The following is a 19,544-nucleotide window of genomic DNA, read 5'->3' as shown; positions in this document are numbered from 1 at the left end:
CTCAAAGCTTATAAGGGGTCTGGCTGGCTAATGCCATTTTAAGGACAGGACTTTGACTTTCATACCACTTAATAAGGTGACTTAGGACATATCCAAACTGCATGTGATTTTTGCCTCTTGACCTTCGGTTTTGTGATGCCATTGCGATTTATCCTAAAAGTAACCATTTTTCAAATTCTATCTCCTCCCTTGATACTTAATATTAAGACCTGGGATTACTACCATATATATAGACCTGATGTAGACCTCCAATCAAATAGTTTTTTTTTTCTAAAACTCATTTTTTTGCTAGATATTCATGTTTTTATTATGGTGAAAAAATAAACCCAATAAATCAGGAAAAAATTAAGAAGAAAATGAAACAAAAATTGGAAAAGGGGCTCCATTTGATTGTTCTGTAATGTCTTTCTAAGTTATATACCAAATTTCAGTGCTATAGCTTTAAAACTAAGGGAGAGGATAGAATTTGAAGGTCAATAAGTATAGTTTTGAGATACGGGCGTTCAAAGTTTTTCTTTGTATTTTTTACAAAGACAATGTTAATAAATCATGATTATTATGAATTTTATATACCTTTTTGGGTATTAATAAACCAAATCTATGTTAATTATCATAATTTAATTATAAATGAAGATCCCTTTGCTTAAAGATCGTAGCCTTGGGGACTGTGTCAGCCAAGATGGCTCTCTCTCTCTCTCTCTCTCTCTCTCTCTCTCTCTCTCTCTCTCTCTCTCTCTCTCTCTCTCTCTCTCTCTCTCTCTCTCTCATATATCGCCAAAATTATGATCTTCTGAACTCTTATTAGAGTTCATTTTATTCTTCTGTATGTTAGTGGGATGCTTTGCTTGTCTTTTCCTCTTTGGCACGATGAAAACCTTGCTGAAACAAAAGAAAAAGACATAAAAGCAAGTGAATGTCAGAAGTGAAACTCGAACGTGTATACTCTCTTTCATGTTTCTGCTCGTACTGAAGGATGTAAGCTCACTCTTCCTGTCTTATGACTCTTGGAATCTCTACAGATGCCATTGCTCACAATTTGTTTGATAATAATTATAAGAATTTATGATAACAGAAGAAATACTGCATTTTCTTGTACAGATCAATGTTTTCGGCTTATTGAGTTACTTTTACTAATTACCTTGTAATTACGAAAGTAATAGGAATTTTGATGAAATATATCATGTATGCATTCTCCATTGCCATATGAAGCCCCATGAATTTTTTCACGATTTTCTGTTTTTTGCCCTATATTGGCTGGCCAGCCCCCTTAAGTGAAAGGACTGTAGGTTCTAGTGAGTAATGCAAATGCAATTGCCACAGCAGCTTGTCTATGTTTTAAAGGCATAAGAGATTTAGAAGCCAGGAATGTTGAAGCCATAAAGGAGCAATGGTTGTTATAGATACATTTGTAGACACTTGCAGTTTGTCCAGAACTGGTGTGATGAGGGAGAAATGGGGAACTGCTGAACATTAATCTGGGGAAAATTGTTTTAATTGGTGGGAAACAAATTGATTGGCACACCTCTGGATGATGGAACCATTCTCCTGACAATGCTTAGTTCCTTTGGCTTAAAAAGTCCATTGGGGCATTGTGTTTTACTGGGTCAAACCTAAGGATTAGGGTGATGTTTTACTCAGCCCACAGGAAGCTCACTTCTTGATATTGCCTGTGTGTTGCCCTTTTTGCAGGGTAATGCCATTATAGTTAAGTTGTCCAAGATTTTTCAAGCATTTTGTTAAGACAGATGCATGGTAAAAGCCCTAGTTCCAAGAATATTGCACAACTCTTGGACACTGATGTGGCTGTTTGACTCCTCTTGGACCACCTCCCTGAGGCTGCCAAATCTAACTTGTGTCCTCGAGGTTTCCTTTAAGTGTCATACAAACTACTCCCAAGCTCCTATTTTGTCAAAGTGGAACTGCAACTTAATTTTCCCACCATCTGATATCTGATAAAACCTCCCCAGATACTCTTACTGCTGGTCTGCTGAATGCCTTGATGCTGATCATTTTCCACCATTTGATGTCTGATAGAACCTCCTCAGATATTCTTACTGCTGGTTTGCTGAATGCATTGATGGTGACCAGTTGGCATTTAATTGCAGTCATTTAATTGCAGTTCAAGAAGCTTCTGCTGATTAACTGAACCATGACTCGAAGGGAGGGGCTGGAAAGCAGATGTTATATCTGTTTCTATCTCCCAAGTAAATAGATGTCTTGGATGCACTATATCTTATGCATCCCAGTTGATATCCAGGCCCAGCTGCTGACAAGAGTTGGTAAGATATTGACAGTGCTGTGGAAGCTCCACAACTTAAAGAATTGCCACCATCCAGGTACTTCACCAACCTGATGCACTTCCTGTGAGTTCAGAGAGCAATTGGGGCCAAGACTCACATGGAGAGATTTGGAGAATTAGTAAGCCAAAACAGAGGGTCTTCAATTGGATTATGTTGTCCTGCCACTAGAAAATAAGTATATCCTCAGTAAATGGTGAATTGTGACCTGAAAAAACAATTTTATTAGATTAGTTGATGCCAGTAAATTGTCTTTTCAGATAGCTACAGGTTCCTTCCAGGAGGGGATCAATCATTGATACTGGTTGAGGAGACAGGTCAATGATGAGTCTTCAATCTCTTGAGGCTTTGGAAGTTACACAGTCAGGCATAGAACAGACTCCACTGCCATCCCTTCATAGCCCCCTAGGCAGGTAGCAACTTGCCTCATAGTAGTCTAGTGAGAGGAACTTGACATTTAATTTCCATTAAATAAGAAGGCCAGTAAGTGCTTGTCTCCAGAAATCTAAGTTGAAAACCCTCCTTTAGGGTTGTTTGTTTTTGGGGGTTGGCTGCACTTCAGGAATGCCCTCATTCTGTATGCCATTGCCAAAGGAGGGCTAATATGGTTGCCTTTTTACCTGTTCCTTAGAGTAATGGTAAACTCTGTGGCTTTGCCCTATTTGGACTTGAGGGGATTGAGGGATAAGACCCCTTGAATGGGTCTAAGTGAGGCTTAAATGATCATGAGTTTGGTTAAGGAGAAGGGGTGGCACAAAGTGATCTTTCTTATTGCTAGTATCACCTGAAGTTGAGAGACTTACAGTAGTGTTGTGGGAAAAAATGGAATGGAATATGGAATTTAGGCTTAAAGCCAAGCATTGGAATCAAAAGGATAATTAGAGCTATAATAAATTTGGTTTGAAATGCATGTCAGCGAATTTATGAATGAATAAAATAATAAATTATCTTAAAACTACAGTAAAAATTTATATTTGGTAAAAATTTAGTTTAGTAAAAATTGATATTTAGTAAAAGTTTATATTTGGTAAAAATGATATCCTCCATAAAAAAATTATAACTTTAAATTTAGGATATGCATAGTCTTAACTGTTAAACTAAAAAATGGAATATATACATAAAAATACTTTTATACACAACGCAAGTGTATACTTGGCAGTGTACCAAGAGGTCAAATATTAAATTCCATTATAGATGTTTGTCTCTTAAGGAATACCACAAGGTATTAACGTTCACATCAAGACCAAGCAGTTTTGCTATATCCTTGCCCAGTAACCCATGTCCTTGCCATGTTGCAGCATACCTATGGCAATGTAATAACATGTGTTCCACAGTAAGGGGAGAGTCACACTGTATACAGACTAGTGCAGTTCCCCCCTCTAAAAGGAATCTGTGGGTCAGTTGAGTATGGCCAATTCTCATACGCCATAATACAATTTCTACCATACGGTTTTGTTGGAATCCAGATGGCCAGTGTTCAGTACTTTGTCTGATCTTCTAATATTTTTTATTGTTGGCCAGAAGGGGAGAAGACCAAAGGGCTTGCCATTTATTTTTTATATATGACTGAATAGTCCATTTCATATCGGTAGCAGGAATATGGTGGAATTGAATGTCTTCTTTAGTAATAATACCTCTAGCTTCATGGTCAGCAAGTTCGTTACCTACAATGCCTCCATGTGCAGGGACCCAGCAAAAATGGACTAATTTGAATTTGGAAGCAAGCCTATACAGCCATTCTTGAATACATTGAATAATTGGATGTTTAGGGTTATATTGCTTAATGGCCATGCCTGCACTATAAGAATCTGAGTATATGGTGAAAGTACTACATACTCTGTAGAGTAGAAGCAACCTCAAGAGATTTGGCTAATGCAGTTAATTCAGCTGTAAAAATAGAGGCATCATTAGATAGTCTGGCAACATATTTACTATTACCATGAACAGTGACACAACCAACACCACTTGTTGCTTTTGATCCATCAGTGAATACTTTTAACAGAACCAGAATGTATTTGATCACGATCAAGAAAACGAGCCTTCACATTGTTGCTGTTAACTGATGTTTTAACCGCAGCTTTTTGACAGACCGATGGTTCTAGGGTCAACCAAGGAGGAAACTTAGAGCAATGCATTGTCTGAAGGGAACTGTAGCATTAGTTTTTATATGAAAAGATTTGGATGCTCTAGCGTTTGCAAACTGGTGAGAGTCGTTTTGGTTAAGAATGGATGCGGCATGGTTTTCAGGGGGCCCTCTTAATTTCAGCATATACATGCTGCAGTCCCAGTTCCTCTCGACATAAATCTAGAGGGAGCTCTTCAGTGTCAATATATAAGCTTTCAACTGGTGATGTCTTAAATGCACCAGAGCATATTCTTAGACCAGCATGATGTATTACATCCAACTCCTGAAGTTTGCTTGAACTTGCTGAAGAGTAGATTTGGCAACCATACTCAAGCTTAGATTTACGTAATGAGTCTAATAACTGTAAAAGTGACCTCTTATCAGCACCCCAGTTAAAACCTGAGACTACTTTTAAAATGTTAAGGGATTTCTTTACCTTAATTTTCAAGGAGTCAGTATGACTACCCCATGTTAGCTTCTTATCAAAGATCATCCCTAAAAACTACACCTACTCCTCATATGGTATTTTTAGTGTGTCTTTCAGCTTAATATGTGGTATGGTTTCCTTTCGAGTACTTCTAGTAAAACGAACCGCCACAGTTTTGGAAGGGGAGAACCGAGAGTCATTGTCTTCCACCCAAGTGCTGATTGCATTAACTGAATTTTGTAGGAAATTACATACTGCAATAGCATCATAACTTGTGACACATACAGCAAGGTCATCTACAAATAAAGATGCCTTTACTGGAGGTGACACACATTCAACAATGCTGTTTATAGCCACAGCAAATAAGGTGACACTCATTACACTGCCTTGTGGTATGCCTTCCTCCAGCTCAAAAGCATTAGACAAGGTATTTCCAACTCTAACCTTAATATGCCTATCACTTAGAAATGATAAGATGAAAATTTAACATATTACCTTCTATTCCCATGTCATGAAGCTGCTTAATAATATCAAAATGCCAAGTGGTGTTATAGGCTTTTTCAAGATCAAAGAATACTCCAATAGTCTGACTGCACTTTGAGAAACCTTGTTGAATTTGGGTTGATAATCTTACTAGTGGATCCAGAGTGGAATGATTTCTCCCAAAGCCAAATTGGACAAATAACAAACCATTTTTCTCTAGATGCCACATTAGTCTAGAATTCACCATCATCTCAAACAATTTGCACACACAACTTGTAAGAGATATTGACCAGCAGCTTGTAGGAAGATGTGGATCTTTCCATGGTTTCTTAATTGGAACAACAACCAGTCTTCCAAGAACGGGTGAGAATACCATTTTCCCATATTTTGTTAACGATTTTAAGAAGATAAGATATAGCGGAATCTGGAAGTTTTTTAATCATGCTATAAAGAATGTTATCATTCCCGGGGGAAGTGGATTCAGAGGTGATAGAGCATCCCTTAATCCCTTAAAGTTAACTTGGCATTATAAGTTTCCCAGAATTTAAATTAAGGGAAATGGTTGAGTTCCTGATATTCTGGAACCGAGTCGAATAGCTCCTAGGACTCTATATTTCAGAGAAATGTTCACTTAATTTTTCAGCAACTTCATCTGGCTTGGTGATAAGGTCTCCATTGATTTTCTGACTAGGTGTTGGTGATGGAACATATTTGTCACTTAGTTTCTTAGCTTTTTCCAGATTAACCTGGTTGAAGTCTTGGAATTCATGCCATTTATATAAACCAGCCAGGATTCTCTTTTTACTTTTTTTTTCAAATACTTTCTTTGTTTGTCATAGCTTATTGGTAAATAGATTTTACTGTTGCAGACTGAGAGGATTTATAACGTCTGTAACATTTCCTGGTAATTTTCCTCAAATTACCACAGGTTTTATCCAACCAAGGAACAGCAGGTCTGTGTGGTTTCCCTTTGGTCTTAGGTATTGAGTTTTCAGCACTATTCAACACTTCATAGGCGAAGTACTCATAAGCATAAGCCTTTATATGGCATTCAAGGACTCAAATTCCTGCGATAGGTTAATACCTTCTTGAAATTTAACCCAGACTGCTTCCTTTTCCTTCCATTTAATAGGAAAATTTGACGGGACATTTCTCACAAACTTCAGATGAATGGGAAAGTGATCACTATCATGTAGAAATTCATCTACAGACCAATTAAAATCTAGATAGAGAGAAGAGGAGCAAATGCTCAAGTCTATAGCAGATGAACCACATGTGTAGAGATTATGATATGTCATAGTACCATAATTAAAAACTGCAAGGTCATTATTATTAACAATGTCATCAATGATCCTACCTTCTGTGTCTAGAAAATTTCCACCCCAAAGTAGATTGTGAGAATCAAAATCAGCAAGTTGTAAAAAAAGAGGAGGAAGTTGTTTAATTAATCCTTGAATGTCTCCCAAGAGTGAACCTACATCTTGGGGGAAGGTAAAGAGAGCAGATTGTGATTTCACGGTCAAAAGTAGCCTGGATAGCAATTGCTTGAAGCTGTGTGTTTAGGGGAACCATAAAATGTTGCAATACTTTAGTAATGATTACTGCAACACCTCCATGGGCACAATCCCTGTCAGTGGGGCTCATCTTATAAATTTCATAGTTTAGACCTGGATTGTATACTGCATCCCCTATTTAAGTTTCTTGGAGACATAAAATCCCTGAGTTATGCTCATGCAGTAATACTTTTAGAATTTCTTAACGAGTCCTTAGTCCTTTAGTTCCATTGTAAAATATCCAGATTGAAATTTTAGTGCTAGGGTATACCAAGGGAATTTCTATAGTGATCTACTCTATTTTTCTGTTTATTTTCCTTATGGAACATTATAAGAGTTGTTCATACGCAAACAAACCTTCGGTCTTAACAATACGATAATTTTCTAGCGCCTAGCTGGATCCGGTTAAACAATTGGAGATTCAAAAAGCAAGGAATCTGTGAGATCTGGCAACCTGTGCATATATCAGGTGAAAACTGGTCAAAGACAACGCACCCATGCTATTACGTTTAGTCTTTTTTTTAACCGCCTGGGTGAGAGTCGCAGTTGCCTTCTCTCGGCCTTTTACCCAGTTGTTTGCCCGTTTTCACTATTTTGCTTGTCTGTGTGTGTATGCTTGTGTTGTTATGGCATCCTCTGCTTCGTCTCGGCCTCGCCAACGTATATGCCCAGAAACTCAAGGTTTCCCATGTTCTCATTTCCCAGCTTGTTCAGCTACAGGCACACTCCACGTGCAGTAGGTGTCGTGCTAATTTTACGAATCTCTGCCCGGAATGTCGTGAGTGGCCTAAATCGCAGTGGAAGTTATTTTATAGTAAAAGGGAGCATCATAGAGTTTCAACTCTTCCTTTGTGGGAAGGGTTTTCATCGCCTCGCCCTGATGCTTTGTCTTCTTCTGCAGTCACACCCCATGATGCTAGAGTTTATGTGCCTGTGTCTCCTTCCTTTTCTTACATTGATTCGTCATTGGAATTATCGGGAGACCCTCACGCTGATTTAATGTGCAATGTCACCCCCTCTTCCTCGGGGGTTAATTGGCTTCCCGCAGGGGAGGAGGCTATTTCATCAGTTTCTTATATCTCGGGTTTGGAGGTGTCCAAAATGGTGACCCTCCAGGCACTGCTTGGGCTTGGGTTGACCCTCCTTGGGAGGATTTGCTGATACATTTCATGGATACTCACCTCCCCCCCTCGGGCCTCCCCAGCCTTCTCTATGTTGGTGCCCGAGGTCAGCCATTTTGTATTGCTTCGCCAGTGAGGAATGTTGCTAGCTCAGGTCAAGAAGGTCGTGACGTCACTCCCAGTTCCATCAGTGACGTCACTTCCATCGTGATGTCACTTCCATCGTGACGTCGCTCCCAGTTTCCTCAGTGTCGTCGGTTGGAGCTGCTGTGCTGCCTCGCTCCTTTGTCATCATCATTTGCCCCTGTGATGTCATTGCTGCCATTTAAGACATATCCTCTTCCTTCTGTGTCGTATGCGTCCTCTCTTGCGTATCCATCTAAGGCTGTATGTCAGGCGGTTCTTAAGAGATTGGACTCTGTTTTGGAGGATAGCTTTGCTGCCTTCTCAGCTGAGGAGGCTATGAGAAAGAGTGTTGCATTGCCTTCCCCCTCTCTTGCCAAGATGGTGTGTAAGGAAGGAGTGCTGTCATCTTCCCCTCCATCACCCCCATCTCAGCCGTGTCGGCGTATCAAGCGTTGGAGGGTTAAGGACTTTGCCTTTTCTTCGTCAACGAGTGAGGAGCGGCATGTCTGTGTTCCTGAGAGTGTTAGTGTTTGGTCCCCTGTACAATCTGCTGTGACTGCATCATCCTCTCTTTGGGACACAAGCGTGTTGTAACCTCGCATGTACGTGCACATGTTGGTGATTTATCTGCTACTTCTGCTACAGTGCCTATTTTTCGTCATAAGGATCTTAAGGCACCTGTGAAAAGATCGAAAGTTGTGAATGCGGAAGTGGTGCAGCCGGTGTGTTCGCCTTCTCCTCCCATTGATGCTGTTCGGGGTTCGACTCCGAGGAATTCTTGTTCTACAGACACGTACGTGAGTCATCTATTGCGAGTGTTCGTAGTAGTGTTCCTAATGTTGTGGTTGGTTTGTCGCAGGAGTTGGTGCATGGCACCAGTCCGGACAGGTCTGCTGGCGCTTCAGGTTCTTTGGCTGCTGGGTCTAAGGTTGGTTTGCACGAGGTAGGTGTGTTGGATAAGCCTGCATCTTCTCATCATTGGTCTCCACTGCCAGAGCAGGAGGAACGAGACACACAAGAGTTTTTGTCTTCCTTTACCGGGGTTGTTGATCTCATTTGTGGACAAAACAATCTGGAGAGTAGGACTCAGGCTCAGTCATCTTTCACTCCTACTTGCTTGGAAGTTTTGCTGGGGGCTATGCAAGATCCTAAATCATCGTTTCAGCTTCCCTTATCGGGGCATGTCCAGTCGATCTTGCAAAAGGTGAATGCTTCTGTGTCAGATCAGGATGGATCTGTTCGGTCAAAGGGTTCTTCCAAGTAGCTTCCTCCACCACTCATGAGGCTTAGGAAGTATATCATACTACGAAAACTGTTTCTTGCCTCGTCATCTTAACCTAGACATTATGCATCTCAAGCCAGGGTTGACTTGGAGCAGGTGAAGTTGGTGGCACCATCCTTGACTCCGCAGGATGCCTCAGCTTTGGAGTCTATGGCAGCCTCCATGTTCCAGACGGTGTAATGGTTAGACTTGTGGTCGACAGCCACTGCCAAGATTGACAGGTCTCCAGAAGGGTTAGTGAGTGCATCTTCTCTTGCCAGTTTGTTGCAGTCTGGGGGCAAGGTGTTTTCATATCTTGCACATCTTAGTGTCAATTTGTGGGTTGATCTTCATCTGATCAGAAGAGATGCGGCGTTGTCCAGGATGGCAAGATCAGTTGACCCTGAGTCCTTGTTGGCACTCAGGAACGGGGATCTATTGGATTCTCAGTCCCTGTTTCCTCAGACTGAGCTGGAGGATGCAATAGACCGGCGGCAAGCTGACACGAAGGACAGGTTGGTGCACCAGGTCATGTCAAAGTCAGAGTCTCATTCTCAGAGACGTACCCCTTCTTCTCCTCCTCCTGTTCAGCAGCAAATGCAGAGATCGTTGCCTGGTAAGCTGTCTAGGAGTTTGGTTTTGGCTGGGTCCTCTCATTCGTCGTCCCAGCCTAAGTCGGAGGACCAACATCCCTTTTAGTCCCGCTCTTACAGGTCAAGGAGGTGCTCTAGGGATAGAAATAAGGGGGATCGCTGATAGTTGGACGCCTCTCCCTCTCCTTTGCCACGGATGGGGGGTGCCTGGCGGGCCAGTGGCAGAGTTATGGGGTGGAGAAGTAGATGTCCTTCAGGTGGGGTATCAACTACCGTTCGACTTCCCCTCCCTGCTTTCGGACAGACCAAGGCAAGTGTATCCCCCAGATTCTCTGATGTTCTTAGCTTTCAGGGAGGAAGTGCAGAAAATGCTTCACAAAGGTGTGATAAGAGGAAGTGGTGCGTCCATCTCCGGGGTTTTACAGTCACATCTTCTTGGTGCCAAAGGCAACTGGGGGTTGGAGACCTTTGATCAACCTATTCACCTTGAATCATTTCATCAGGAAGACAAGGTTCAAGATGGAGACCCCTCTATCGGTGTTGGCAGCTGTGAGAGAAAATGACTTTATGCTATCGATAGATCTAAAGGACGCGTACTTCCAGATCCCTATTCATCCGTAGTCTAGGAAGTTCCTTCGCTTCTCTTTCAGAGACAAGGTTTTCAAGTTCAAAGTCCTGTGCTTGGGTTCATGCTCAAGGGATCCATTTGCTGAGGTACCTCGATGAGTGGTTGGTCTTAGCGAGTTCCAGAGAGAAGCTGCTGCAGGACAGACATTGCCTGCTTCGGTTTTGTCTGGAACTCAGCATCTTGGTGAACCTAGAGAAATTGAATCTCATACCCAATCAAAGAATTCTTTATCTAGGCATGGTCATCGATACGCCAGTCTCAAGGGTTTTCCCGTCAGATCAGAGGTTGGAGAAGTTGCAAGTAGTGGCGTGCGACTTCATGTCACAACTAGATCAGTCAGTTCATCAATGGCAAATTCTTTTGGGAATTTTATCTTCTCTGGAGAAGCTGGTCCCTCATGGGCAACTTCATCTTCAGTCTCTGTAATGGAGACTAAGGGACTTCTGGTCTCCGGTGGGGGACTCACCCCTGGTAAGGGTACCTCTGTCCCTAGAAGTGAGAGAAGATCTTCGTTGATGGTTGGACGATCATAATCTCTTGAAGGGTGTTTCTCTGCGTTCTCTTCCACCAGACTTCCTTCTGTTTTCATATGCCTCCCTCGCAGGTTAGGGCACTCATTTTGGCGGCCTCATTACTTCGGGCATTTGTAGTTCGGAGGACAGACAGCAGTACATCAACATCTTAAGAGTTAAAGGCAGCCTTTCTGGGTCTGAAGGAATTTTGAGAGAAAGTAGAGGAACATTCTCTTTTTCTCATGTCAGACAACACCACAGTGGTCTCTTAAGTGAACAAGCAGTGGGGATTGGTTTCCCATCAACTCCACACTTTGACAGTCGAGGTTCATCAGTGGGTGGTCAACAATTCAGTGGAGCTCTCAGCCAGGTATATCACAGGCAAAAGGAGTGTGGTCGCGGACAAGCTCAGTTGTTGGGAACAAGTCCTAGGCACAGAGTGGTCCCTTCATCAGGTCGTGGTGAACAGGCTCTTCCAGGTTTGGGGGAGACCTATGCTGGACATCTTTGCGACCCAGTTCAACAGGAAACTCGAGGTTTTCTGTTCGGTGGTTCCGGCGTTAGTGGAGGACATGTTCCAACATCCCTGGGACAACCTGGAGGTGTATGCCTTCCCTTCGTTTTGTTTGATCCACCAAGTGCTGAACAGGTCGACGAGTTCGCAGAATCTCAGGATGACATTAGTAGCTCCTTTGTGGCCGCAGGCCATGGATTTGCTGTCGTTGTTGGAGGTGCTAAGGGAGATTCTCCCGTGGCAGCATCTTCTTTGTCAGCCACGCGTAGAAAGATTCCACCAGTCAGTAGAATCCCTGTCTCTTCACAGTTGGAGGCTATCAAGTATCTCCTTCAAGCTAGAGGCTTTTCAGCAATCTCAGGAAATCTACCGCTGCCATTTGCTAAGTTAAATTGGCGATCTACTGTAATTGGTGTTGTAAACGGAGTTTTTCTCCACTTAGAACCTCTATTCAGCGCATAGCAGACTTTTTGGTCTTCCTCAGGGATGAGAAAGACTTGTCTGTTTCCGCTATTAGAGGCTACAGGGCAGCCCAGAGTTTAGTGTTACATCTTAAAGGTGTTGACATCTCATCCTGGGAACTCTCCTTGCTGTTTAAGGGGTTTGAGCAGTTGTGTTCTCCAAGGGAGCTCAAGCCTCCAACGTGGGATGTTTCCTTGGTCCTGAGAAGTTTCACCAAAGCTCCTTATGAGCCTTTTCGTCGTTCATCAGATACTCAAAATGGTTTTCCTCCTGGCCTTGGCTTCTTTGAGGAGAGTGGGAGAGCTTCATGGCCTGAGCTATGATGTGAAGCACACCAGGGGTTGGGAGTCAGTGTCCTTTGAATTTGTCTCGTAATTCGTGGCTAAGATCCAGAATCCCTCGGTGCAGGATGGCAGGCTCGCCTCCTTTTCCATTCCATCTCTGGATGACTTTGTGGGCAGTGATTCTCAGGAGATCTTGTTGTGTCCTGTCAGGGCTCTGCATTGCTATCTTAAGAAGACACAACATCTTAGGCCAGGTTGTCGTAGGCTTTTTGTTAGCATGGGGCGTTCTAAGAAAGAGTTTTCCCAGAATACAATCTCTTTTTAGTTACGTGAAGCAATCAGACAGGTTTATTAGACTCTTGATGACTCCGCCGCTGTTTGTGTGCAAGCTAGAGCATGTGATGTCAGGGGTATTGGTCCCTCTCTGGCTTTCAAGAATTTGGCTGTCCATAGAGTTTTGACCGCTGGTACTTGGTTACGCCAGTCCACTTTCACTTCTTTCTATCTTAAGTTGCCCACAGATCTATGGACACTTTTTCTTTGGGTTCTATGGTGGCTGCCAAACAGATCGTGTAACTCATCGTTGCCCTTAACCAGGCATGTTTGTATCTTACCTAGGATGATTGTGTGGAAGAGAGAATGAGTGAGTAGGCTGGTAACTTTCTTTCTCTTTTTTTCTGTTCTTCTTCCTTCGGGCAGGCTGAGGAATAGACTTGTCATATGCTGGACTGGTCTGATACAGGTGAGTATGGTAGTCGTACTGATAGTTTGTTTGCTGGATATACTTATGAATAATCAAACCCACTATTCAGTAGCAAGTGCTCCGCTCTCTAGCAAGGGAGGGTCGTAAGTAATAACAGACCTCTGTGATTGTATGGTTTGTTATTGAACAGTCAGAATTTTCTTTAGTTCCCTAAATGCAATGAATCTGCTCATATATCATTGTATTACAACCCAGATGACTGAGTTTAGATATCTGTTTATCTATCTTCTCAAGGACATTCGTCCACCTCCTGTGAAACTAGTTTCATTCTGGGAGGTGGTCAGATGGGTTAACTCCCAGCCAGTTTAAGATGTTTATACCTCCCTCAAAGTACAAGTCTATCTTATTGTTAAGACCGAAGGTTTGTTCCACATATGAACAAATGACAAATTTTTAAAATCTTATTTGTATTTTTCATAGCTATCAAACCCGAGGTCTTACCGTATACAGCCCACCTCTACCCGTCCCTCTTTTACTTTTTAATTTTTATCCTGGGTAGGGAAAAGACCGAGTGTCACAGGGTTGTGCGCAGTCGCTGACCAGCTTTCACCTCGTACACGCAGGCATTGCCAGATCTCACAGATTCCTTGCTTATGATCTCTGATTGTGTTAACCGGTTTACCAGCTGTGCTTGGAAAATATCCTATTGTTAAGACCTCAGGTTTGTTAGCTATGAAAAATGCAAATTGGATTTAAAAATTTGTCATATTTTATGCACAACCCCTCCTAGTAAATGACCTGCCTCAAAATAGTACCTAGATTCCTCACTTCAACTTCCAAATAGATAATGATTCTGAAGATCCTGAAACTGGGAGATTCAACCCACCAATTGGGGGCCCCATGGATTTATAAAATTAGAACCATAATTGATTTTAAAACATACTGCATCACAAAATACCATAAAATAATACATTAAAAGAAATAAACATGCTGATAAGAATGCCACATGACCCAATCCCTGAATGCAGAAATCCAGAACAGAAATTCTTGAGATGTATTTTATGAGCATCAACATTTTCAGTTTATACAATAAAATATTTAATGAAATGAAGTATATTCAATAATATGTTGCATATAATCTAAAATAAAAACCACCCTTCATGCCAACTCTGAGATGGAAGATTTATTGAATAACAATACTAATAGTAACAAACACAAGCATATTAAATTTGTGCAATCAACCAGTGAGGTTAGCATGAAGTCACATACTATTTTACAGGCTACTAATGACATGTATTAACACTGTTGCTGTTGACATACAACTTTTAAGTTAATGTTAACTCAGCAGTCTGGAGATACTACTGACTATTAACATACTACATACCAGTATCACTTTCTTTGGAGCAGCTACAACACCATGCCATGTAGCACAGTTGTAAAATTTAAAACTGAACTTTAGACCCCAATTCCAATGGCAGCATTGGATTTGGAGCCAGCCAGGAAATTCCAAGTGGCATCTTTGTGCTTAGCAACATGTTCCATAGGAATTCTGTTAATTGTTACTTTAACCATATTTTTCTTCTTCCCTGTCTTGGTATTACCTGCATAATGCTGCTTCAGGAAGTTTCCAGTGTGCCATCACTGATATCTTAGAAGGGAGTGAGATTGCAGTTATTAAGGAGACACCAAACAGTTTTCACCAACAGAGGTGCTGAGAAGCCTGAATACATAGAGAAGGGCAGAAAATGTCTCCTCCTCTTATGTGAAAATTCTTCACTGGAGATATCTGCTACTACAGTTTAATGTATTTCAGATTAATGGATTTGCATTGAAAAATTATTGTAAAATTTAATGTCTAACATTAAGTTTCCATTCCACCATTTATATGAAGCTATTTTGAATGTAGGCATCAAGGCAAATGAAGATACAGATAAAGAACACTAAAATGCAACAGTGCAACCAGATCAAATATACCATTAGTGATTTTTGAATATCAAACCCATCATCTATAATAGGCGACCAGCTGTATGGAATCATGAATCTGATTATGATAAACTGATCAGGGTAAATCAGCTGTTGGATTTTGTTCATTTCACAAAGATTACCCAATTGGAACAGTTTTAAGCTCGATTTTGAATTGGTTACATGTGCGTGACCCATAGGTGTAGGTATTGGGTGAATATATTTTATATGGTTGCCTACGTATCAACAAACAGCAAATACTGTAAGCTTGCGAAATAAATTCTAAAAAATTATATCAGAATTTTTAGTTTATTCAGTTGCAAAATTTTTAAGGCTTGTAATAGATGATGTTTACTCAAGTGGTCTGGTTCAGCCTTTAATCCTAATATGAGGCTCCAATGCCAAATTTAATGAGGTTCTCTTCTTCCCAATCGTTTGAGATTCTAATGTAGAGGTCATTCATTCACAAAACATTTCTGGTGAAATTTGTCATTTGGATTTTTTCAACTGAAAGACACTAAATCCATGAAAGATATATATCAACATAATGCAGTAAAAAAAAATATTGCAGTTCATAATTACTAAGTGTGTGCTTTACCACAGATAAACTTTTGGACCCCCAAAAATCTCAAAGCATTAGCAGTAACAAAAATTATTACTCAACAGCTGTCGTTAATTTGCTAACTTCATTTACTTTTTTAATAAACTAATTATGATCATTCTGACAAGATATAAATATACTGATTATTAGAATTAATAGCTGAAAAAATTAAATGAAAATAAGAACAGCACTTTGGTGGGGTTTCATGTGTAATGACAGTCCAAAACTAAGAACCAAACGTGCTTTTTACAAGAGTGTAAGAGGAAAGATACAGAGTGTAAGAGGAAAGATACAGAATTTTTCCATTTTTACACACTGCTTACAGGAGTCACTTTAAGTTCAAGGACCTTTTTCAAATCTTGGAATGTGAAATAACATATTGATTACAGTCTGGAATAAAGCCATTAAGCTATGTTTTCTTTGCTTTAAATTATTTAAATCAGTTTCCATTGTCTAAATCTGATGTATATTCCTAAATTATTGAGACACCAGGTCAGAAAAGGTGTATTTCATGCGATTCTTCCAATTACAGTGGACCCCCTGTATTCACGTTCTCAAGATTCGCGGACTCACCTATTCAAGGATTTCTGTTTGGACCATATCTACCCATTATTTGTGGGAAATTTGCCTATTCATGGTATTTTCCACTGAGAAATATTCACAAATTACTGTATTTTCATATTTTCCTGATTAAATGCACTTTGTGATTAAAACTGTATTATTATAATATTCAGTTGTAGGGGTTTTTCTTGTGGTTGAACTATCAAAATAGGCAGTTATAAGCATTTTTAGAGGGGTTCTAAGTATTCGTGAATTCTAGGTATTCGGGGGGGCGGGTTTGTCTGGTACGCATCCCCCCCCCCCCCACATCACTGTATAGCTAATCTGTTGACATTGTTCTTAATGGTAAAAACTGGAGATACAGTGAGACTAATAATGTCCTTAAAAGGGTTCTCAAGGTAGGATGTCTGATCATGGGGTACATAAAACAAGAGCTCACAGTATCAAGGGAAAATTCAAAATTTAACCCACATTACAGATATAAAGGTTAATTTCCAATGCTTTTGCCCCCAACTAGTAACCTGTTTAGGAAGATTAAATGCCAAATATAAAATAGTGAAAGATACACATATTACACCAGAAAGAATAATTAAGAAATTACGTTGAAATTGCAGAATTACATAACTGTACACAAAGAAGAAAAACAAATCTATGCAAAGTGTTCATGAATGTTGGTACTATTTTTAAAGGTTGTATTTCATAACTTGGTAAAGTTTAAGACTCCTCAAAAAGATTGAAATTATCCAAGTTATGAAATGCAGATTCTATAGTATGTCTCCCTCAGTAGGTATTAGTACTATAAGCAAATAAAACCAGGTTTTTTGTAAGTAAATTTAATATAAAATAGTATGGTAGTTTTTGCACCATATTCTACGATCATTGTGTTATAGTTTATATATGCATACAATAGTTCATATTCTTCAAACCATGTATTCTATTGTACAGTACTGTTTACTGGAAGCAAGAAGCACCTTATAGAACACTTTAATTTATTGTTAAACATTTCTGTTGTAAAAAGAATGATATTGTCAAGTTAAGCTTTAAAAAACTTTTTCTGTATTTATCCTAATGCAAGAAGCATATGATACCAATTTGAGGACATCTCCCATACAACCGAGTACTCCTTTCTTTTTATTTACATGTATTCTTTTTTGTGCATTAGGGTTGCTGGGGAGTGGGGAGCAAGTAGAAAGGTTGGACTATTCAGAACCCATCAACATTGCTGATTCCTTACATTTTTACTGGGTACAAGTTGGTTGTAGGTCACTATGTTGTTATTTAATTAGACTAATAATTTATAATTTCTGCTATCTATTATTTACCATTTCTATTATCTCCAGTTTATCATTTGTAATAATAATAAATTATTGTACATTTTCCATTCATGACATGAGAGAAATTTCAAGCGATCAATTAAGAAATTCTGGATGCTTTTACCATCATAGCTTTCAAGTTTATCTCATTTCATTTTTATTGATATTAATGAGTCATTGTACAGATGCTCTCTGCATTACTCATATATTACTTCTATAAAGTCTGCAGTAAACATTTGCACTTAGTGTAAAATTTTTATTTTATTTCCATAACCAATCATTGCATATACTACCATGCAGTTGTAGAAGCTTTTGAAACATCTGTACACTTCAGTGCACCCTTGTACCCATCATGACAGCTTTTATCAAGTGTTTGAACTACTTCAAACACTTGATAAAAGCTCTGTACATACCATCCCTTTTATTATCGAATATAATTTCCTTTGTACTGTATACAGAAAAATTTACAGTATTATTGTTCAGCACTTTAATTTCTTGTGTAATTACCAGACATAATCATTCTTTGTTAATGATAGTTTGGACAGTTGCAGATAATGGATGCTTAAAATTTGACTCGCCTATAAAGTAATTTGTTTTAAAATCACCACCTATTATTTACATTGTCTGGAATAGATGATTAAGGATTTTCTTCTTTCATGTCCAATTATGTAAATCTGCCATTTTAACTCCCTTTTGACAACAGCTCTTTAGGATCCTCTATTTTTTTTTCATTTATTTGCATTCTTATCATTTGATCCCTCTGAAGATAAAACCATTATAAATATATCCAAAATAAAATATTATTGTTTTAAAATTTTCAACATTCTCCGAGCTCTCCACATTAGAATATGGTAAATACATTGCAGAATAAACTCTGAAATTTCCTCATGGTGTAAATAACTCATACATTATTATTGATAAGTTTTTAATCACATGATGCATGTTTGGCAAGATACTTTGCAGAACATTAATGTCCTTTTTTTTTTTCCCACTAAACTTAGTAAAGAAAAAATACAAGTAAAATTTTGTAACATCTAGTCACTTGTAATTTGACACATGAAAATATTTTATTGTAACTGTATGATTAATGGTAGTCAAGTGTGATAGTTATTTTATTTCTAGCGGTTTGATGTAAACTTGCAACTTTTAAATACATGTAGATTTGCTTATTCTTTTAGTATATATATTAGTACGTTATTTCTTTTTCTTTTTCTGTAGAGACCGAATCAAAATGTTTTGCATATTTTTGTGATAGTGATTCAATTCTTGATGTGAAAGCTTGAGTGAATCAAGTAAACATTCCATATATATTTTCAATTTTTGGAATGCTTTGCAACCTTATATTAACAGAATGTTAATGCAGTTAGTTAAGAGAGAAAGTCATATTATAGACATGCCTGTAATATATCCTGAGTGAGTTACATGAATGTGATTTTATGTAAGGAACAAAAGAACTTTCATTCCATTTGTTCTTATAAATATTGCAAGACAAAAAACCAAAATCATTTGTTAAAACTGTCATTATGAGTAGATATTTCACTTGATAGGGAAAGTATGTTACACTTTAATTTTCATGAGTAATAAATGTTTTTGTTGAATATTTATAATGTAACTGAATTTTTCCTAGAAAATTTGGTAATGTCAGTGGGAAATCAAACCACTCTATTTTTACATGGAAATAACAGATACAGTAGAGGTCAATACTTTTTAACTATGCACATACCATGTAAGCAGTTTTGCCTCCAAAGCAAAATGTAATTTATACATTCAGTATAAAACAGTACGTATACTGATACTAAAAAGAAAATACTGTAAACTAAATGTCTATGCATTTACACAAATGAACCTTTCATTATGCCATTGCCTGGTAAATAACAGTTATCAGAGAGATTAAGTTATTCTTGATTCTGAATCTTCAGGAATGAGAGCTTGAAGGATTTTAGAAGCATTGGTTGGGCTTTGTTACTGTCTTCATTGAAGCATTATAGCCAATATTTATGTAGACTGTACTAACCACA

At 39.1% G+C, this 19,544-nt stretch overlaps 1 protein-coding gene across 3 annotated transcripts in view; it reads left to right on the top strand.

The window, feature by feature from the left end:
- LOC135205554 (uncharacterized) overlaps positions 1-19,126 on the top strand; it is an 81,297-nt gene extending 62,171 nt beyond the window's left edge. The window contains exon 7 of one of the 3 annotated variants that reach the window (XM_064236315.1): positions 17,376-19,126. The gene's annotated coding sequence lies outside the window, so the exon portion shown is untranslated. The other 2 variants (XM_064236314.1, XM_064236316.1) reach the window with 2 other exon arrangements.
- Positions 19,127-19,544: the final 418 nt, after the last annotated feature.

Source organism: Macrobrachium nipponense, chromosome 24 (genome assembly GCF_015104395.2).
Source record: "Macrobrachium nipponense isolate FS-2020 chromosome 24, ASM1510439v2, whole genome shotgun sequence".
Lineage (NCBI taxonomy): Eukaryota > Metazoa > Arthropoda > Malacostraca > Decapoda > Palaemonidae > Macrobrachium > Macrobrachium nipponense.
This window is presented reverse-complemented; position numbering and strand designations above follow the sequence as displayed.